Below are 7,184 nucleotides of genomic sequence, written 5' to 3' on the forward strand. Positions count from 1 at the left end.
TATTCTTTAAGGAAGCTTCAATTATCAGTAGCTTTATGAAGCAACATTAAAAACAAATGGAAAACGAGGCCAGGCGAGGTGGATCACACCTGTAATCCTAGCACTCTGGGAGGCCGAGGCGGGTGGATTGCTTGAGGTCACAAGTTGCAGACCAGCCTGAGCAAAAAGTGAGACCCCATCTCTACTAAAAACAGAAAAACTGAGGCAAGACGATTGCTTGAGCCCGAGTTGGAGGTCGCTGTGAGCTATGCCGCCACAGAACTCTACTCAGGGAGACAGTTTGAGACTCTGTCCCAAAAAAGAAAAAAAAATGGAAAACGTAAAAACCCTTGTGTTTTGTCTGACTGGATTGCTGCTAATTATGTTCTCTTTCAGTGTATAAAAATTTTGATATTTTATTATCACCTTATATTTTGTGAAATAGCAATTGCTTTTGAGAATTGGATAGTGTGTTGTTTAGAAGTTAGTTAATTGTGTCCATATTTTTCAAAGTTTTATGTTATATTATGTATTGTTGTAAGTTACAGTGGTGCCATTCTGAATGTTTTCAGGCCTTGAAATAGATCCTAAATATTTTTTTCTTAAAAAAAATCTATTCCTGCTCGGTGCCTGTAGCTCAAGTGGCTAGGGCACCAGCCACATGCACCAGAGCTGGCAGGTGGGAATCCAGCCTGGGCCTGCCAAACAACAATGACAACTACAACGAAAAAATAGCTGGGCATTGTGGTGGATGCCTGTAGTCCCAGCTACTTGGGAGGCTGAAGCAAGAGAATTGCTTAAGCCCAAGAGTTTGACGCCGTGGCACTCTACCCAGGGCAACGACTTGAGACTGCCTCATAAAAAAAAAAAAAAATCTATTCCACTCTCAATACTCCCCTAATATAAACCTCAGTCCTAGACTATGTGTGACATTTGGTGCTATGTCTCATGAATATCTTAATCATCTGTAGCATTGCTTCTAAGGATCCCCTAGCCTTTGTTCCTCATGGTTGGAATTTGGTTTATTCCCAATTCACTGGTATTAAAAGAAACCTGCAATGAAGGTTCATAAAGTTAAAGCTCTGTGAACTTCCATGATTCTAGGTTTAGGTTGAAGTTCTAGACATAGATATAGTATTTCTGGGTCCCAGGAATTCAAAAAAGATGTTAATGTGAAGGGGAAACATTTTTGCACCTCCCAAAATAAAGATGCTTGCCAGCCTGGTCCCTCTGAAGACTCCTTTCTCAATAGGAAGTGAAAATGATACACAGTCCCTAATGAGATGTTTGTTTATTCCTGTGTAGTAAATAATTAACACGCTGGGCCTAGGCTTCCCAAATCCTACACATTCCAAGTCTCTAGGACTGGCCCTTAACCAGTTCCTGGGAGATAACCTTTGAACCATTGAAATTTCTTGTCTGATAAGAGTGTTGTTATATACTCAAGACCTTGGAACACACCAGACAGTTTATTATACTGATCTCAGTAATGATAAATGACTGTTTTTGTGTGTTTGGAGCTTTGGGCCACACAGTATTGGCTTAACCTCTACAGGGCTAGAGATAAAGTAACCAAGGTCAGTCACAAGGATATTTCATGCCTACATGACTTATCCTCATAAAAACCTCAGACACCAAGGCTCAGGTATTATTGGCAATACTTTGTATGTGTTGTCACACATCATTTCTGGGAAAATTAATAACATGTCTGTGCTAACCCACTGAAAAGTGCTAACTGGAAGATTGCCCTGGTTTCTCCTAACCTGAACTGTTTTATGTACCTTTTTCCTTTACTGATTTTAATCTGTTTCGTTTTACTGTAATATATCATGACCATGAGTAAGACTATTTTCCTGAGTTCTGTGAGTCCTTCTAGTGAATCATCAAACCTAAGAGGCATCATGGAGACCCCACGGCTGTCATCAAAAGTGGTATTTACTACAATGACCTGGACTCCCTGACATATGGCACAGATGTTGTTTGAGAAATGGGAGGATGACAGGGTAGAAACTGATGAACCTTTGATGCCTGGATGGCTACCGAGTCATCCATGTGATGAAACAGCAGCTGCCCTGCTCAAGCAGAGTGGAAATCTTTAAACAGCTATTAAAGAAATGGGGTTAATAAGGCATAAATGGATGGGGCCAAAACCAAGGTGTTAATGCAGGGTTACTGGAGATTTAGTGAACCAGTGAGAAACCACCTGCTAGTTCCCCAACATTGAAGGGCCCTAAACCATCTGCCATATTCTTTCTAGTTTGGGAAAAATTTTAAAGCCAGAAGTCAAAGATAACAATGAGAAAATTGACCTCAGATTGCTGGAGGTGGTATTTTGGTAAGTTAATCAAGAAGAGAATAGATGAAGGGGCCAGAATCTCTTGGCTTGACTCTTGCCATGTGCACATGTGTGGGAAAAGTGACCAGAGTGGAGAAGAAATCTTTAAGACTTCTTGACACGGAAGCCCAATGCAGTTATTGCAAAATATACTGACAAAGTACAAATAAGGGCTGTAACTATATTGGGATGTAATGGTTGATGAGTTTGAGATCAAAGTGTGGGTGAAACTTTAAATGTGTGAACGAACTTTATGTGAAATGGTTGCCTCTCTCCTACCTGAACATATTATTATGAATGAATATTATTTCTAACCGGAACAGAAAATATTGCAGCAACTTGGACCCCTGAGACCAAAAAAGACACTTAATAGTCTATAGTGTCCAACAATGGGTAAAGAGATACCACATCAAGGGGATATATCACGTTGCATATCACCTTCAAAGTACTCATTTGATACAGAATTGGAATGGGCAATTGTCTAAAATGATAAAGGAATGAAGAGCTGGCTTATATCCCTTCATGAATGTGTGCTCATACTTAACATAACAGGGGTCAAGGGAGAGTCCCCACTAGATATTTTTCTCCATTTTTCTGAGAGTTTGGGGAAGAAGGGGGTCTGAAGAAGTTGCTGATACAACTATACAATTCCTCCCCACATCACTACAACTTTCCTTTTTTTTTTTACCTATAGTCCATTTTGTGTTGCTATAACAGAATACCTGAGACTGGGTAATTTATAAAAAAGAGAGAGAGAGATTTATTTCTTACAATTCTGGAAGCAGGAAAATCCAAACCTGAGAATCCTGCATCTGGTGAGGACCTTCTTGGTGCAACATCCCATGGTGGAAGGTGGAAGGGTAAGAGAGTGCATGGGAGAGAGAGAAAGGAATTGAACTCTCAACCCCAAGCCCTTTTATGATGTTTCTGTCACATTGGGGATTAAGTTTCCAACACATGCTTTTTGGGGGATATTTCAAACCATAGCACTACCTGGTGCAATGGTCCGGAGATTAGGGCTACAACTGCTTCTGCCAGAACAAAGATGATTCCTAAATGAGAGACTATAACTCCATACATTTAAACTTTTATGCCTGAATTCCTTAGGATCAGATAGGGTAGATTTTGCTTTCATCTGTTATATAAATGAGCTAAATACGGCTTCTGTGTATTGGCCCCCAAGTTCTTTATTTCTTTACTGCAGGCTGAGACCCTTAGTTCAAAATCCTGCTGGCACCATGCAAATTGTTCACATCCAGTTATTTTATTCAGGCAGATTCTTAGCCATTTAAAGCCTGCCTGCTTTTCATCTCCATAAAATCTGACCCTACATCTCTTGACAGTAGATAAGGTAAGCCCCAGGCTATAAAATGTCCCAAGCTGACTCAGAGACTTCACACTTACTGCTGCTGACAGCACTTAGACAAATAAGCCCCATTCTCAGTGACCCAGCAGATCCCTTGTACTTCTTCCCTTCTGAATATCTGGCCCCTGGCCATAAGCTCTGGACAGACTTCGGCTATGAAGGACTTTCCCTGAGTGCAAACCTGTCAAAGCATCACCCAATAAAACTGACTGTACTACTGCCACCTTGTGGTCATATACTTTTCCTTCAAGGCTCCTCCCCACCCTTCTGCCCACTCCCCAACCCCACTCCCCAACCACTCAAAACTCCTACAAGTGGCAACTAGGAAAAGGGAGGGATTTCTGGAAGTAGTCATGACATAGACAGAGGACTACTCAGTCAGTAGGACATTCAATTGGCAAAACAACCCTGGATGGCCTCAAGTGGCGAAAGTCCAAACTTGGAAAGTCACTGCATCAGTTTGGCATGACATTGCTCTGTGCTATGTTACACTTTCTATTTTTTGTGGTCTTCCCCTGTGCCTCACTAGCCTGGCAAGTATTAACACCGGTATTTGAGTAAATCCACCTCATAAGAACTGACATTTTGGGTGAGAGGTGCTAACCTGCCTGGGGGAAAGAGGTCAGCCTGTCCACCTGGGTCCCCACTAGGCAGGTGTTGGACATTATAAGGCCTGTGGGCCTGAAAACTAAAGGGGTAGGAGTACACCCCTCTGGGCCAAGGGTGGGCTCCCTGACTCCATGACCAGCCGTAGTGGCAGGAGCTCCCTGTGGCCAGGCCAGTGATTTGAGGTACTCTGAGATGAAAGGACATCCTTATCCTTGGGGACCACTATGGCAGGTCAACAAGCTATGGCTGGTCCCCTGTGCACAGGTAGTGAAGATGCCTTTATAAGCAGTTAGCAGGCCACAGAGAGGAGGTGGGAGTCCAACCTCCCCAGGAGATGAGACGGCCCCAAGGACCCTGGAGAGGAGAACTGGCACCTTCCAGAGGAAGAGGTGGCACAACACCCCTGGGAGAGAGGTGAGGACAGCTCACCCTCTTCTTTGATGGTAATCACCTCCAAAGTTGAAAAGACAGAAGAGACAAAGGGGGTGGTCAAGAAGAAGAGGTCATTTTGCATTTGGAGGAAGAGATGCATCCTCTCACCCTGAGGGCTGCCTGGCTACAGAGAACAGATATGACAGTGTACAGCCAGCTTCACTGCATGGGGGATGGCGCAATGGAAAAGCCACATCCCTGCTAAAGGATTCTGCACAATTCATTCTGAAGGAGGGAGCGACTCCACCCCCACTCCAGGCTGTGGACTGTGGTCCAACTATAGCTTGTTGGTGTAGACGTTTCTAGCTTGGAGCACTGCCCAGCCTATATAGGGCCTCCCGACCTCCCAGGCAGACTGTCAACGGAAAATGCTAGCTGAGGCCAAAGATTTCCTCCATAAGCTAGGGATGTTTGGGGATTATCAGGTGACAGATGGCGCACGACATGATGACTTGGCAAATCTGAACTTAGTCCTGAGTCCACACAGTTGGTTTCTCAGGGGGCTCCTGACAGGGATAAGTCCTGTTTACTGTCAATGATGGCTGATGCTAAAAAAATTCAAGAGGCCATAGCTGCCCTGGATTTAATAGAAACTCATGAAAGACAAACAGCCAAATGCTGCCAGTAATTCTATAAACAACACCCCACCCGGCCTGAATCATAATGACTAGCAAAAGTGAGGCCACCCCCTCTAGTCCAAACCCACAAACGGCCAGGCCGCTGCTGTAGCATGAACCTGAGATGAACCAAAAAGGTTGTACTGGATACTAAGAGACAAGAGAACCCAAAATATGATGTTCTCTGACAAATGAGTGGAAGAATACAATTCACACTAGGGTTGGATTACGGCCCTGGCAACCTTCCTCTTCGGAGGCAGCCTCATTTCAGCACCTTCTCTGATCCCTACCAGTGATGGGGACCAGGCCCCACAAGGGATCCAGAGGTCATGGAAGCAGGCCACTTTGGGCAGATAAATGTGTTCAGCCACATTAACTGTGGCTTAGGCCCCAAAGAAAACTACACAGGCTGGCTCTGTCAGACATGGGTGCTCACATCTCTCTTATCCCAGGAAACATTTGTGTATTAAAGGAAACTCCCCGGGAGGTGATGAGCTTGGGAGGAATATAAATTAAAGAGATAATTACTCACTTCACTATTAAGAATGGGCCAGTTTAGCTAAAAGATGTTTCTGTCCGGGATTACCCCTTTCCCAGCATCAGAGTGAACCCTCTCTGTCAGCAGGTCACCTTGGTGACTGATATTGGTGGCTGCTGACCAACAGGAACCAGTTAACCTTCCCATACTGGTGTCGGGCTTAGTGTGCCACAGAGCCAGCTAAGGCAAGGCCCGTCATGGCTGCTTTAGTTACAGAAGGGTTCTATCACCTCCCGTCTCACCTTTCACTTCCGTAGTATGACCTGTGCTTAAAGTAACTACTAACTGGAATGAGGCTGACTCCAGGTTATAGGGAGTTAAATAAGGCTCTTATTAGAGCACCTCTACCAGATACCACTGCCTTAATAAACAACATTCAAAATAACCTGTCTAAATGGTTTGGAGCAGTGGTTCTCAACCTTCCTTATGCTGCGGTCCTTTAATACAGTTCCTGTGGGTCTTGACCCACAGGTTGAGAACCGCTGGTTTGGAGTATGGATTTAGCTGACATGTTCTCTTCAGTGAAAATTTCACAAGAGAGTCACCACAATCATCTTGTCCTTTGAGGACCATTAGCACATCTTTTCCTAGTTTGCAGGAGTCCTGAGATTGCACAGAGGTTTTGCCCACAGGGCCTGGATGCCTGCTCCACACCCCTGCCAGAGCTCAGCTGTGGCATCACATCAATGAAATCCTCCTCACTGGACTTTGACTAAGACTCTGTCTCTCACTCAGTCCATCACACCTGTGAGTGAACACCTCACTCCAAGGGGATGGGAAACTGTCCCCACCCCCATAAGGAATAAGGTCCCTCCTGGGCTGTTGAATTTCAGGGGCTGCATTTGAAACTTAGAAGGGCAAACTATTCCCAGCTCTGTACGTAGTGAAAGGCAAGCTCTCAAAGCTGCAAATTCCTTTGTCTCTAAATGAGATCCAATATCCGGTAGGGATGTTTGGATTCTGGTACCACCACATTCTTCATATCCAATATTGGCTGGACCCTATCTATCCAGTCATTTGTAGGACTTTCACCTTTCTGTGGAGATCTGAGCCTCAACAAGCACTAGATAAACTAAAGGAGGCTATTACTTCCGCTTTCCCCTGTGCCCCGAGGCTGGGACTTACACACTTCTAAACCCCCACATTTGCCTCCTGGAGCCTCTGGACCAAAAGGAAAGGCAAATTACCAATGGACTCATGCTGTGTGAGCAGCTTGTAGACTCAGCTAGCAAAGTAGCCCACTAGAGAGGCAACCCCGGCAACAGACTGGGCACTTACCAAAACTGAAGCTCTTACTGGGGCAGAACC

The sequence above is a fragment of the Nycticebus coucang genome, chromosome X (assembly GCF_027406575.1).
Source record: "Nycticebus coucang isolate mNycCou1 chromosome X, mNycCou1.pri, whole genome shotgun sequence".
NCBI lineage: Eukaryota > Metazoa > Chordata > Mammalia > Primates > Lorisidae > Nycticebus > Nycticebus coucang.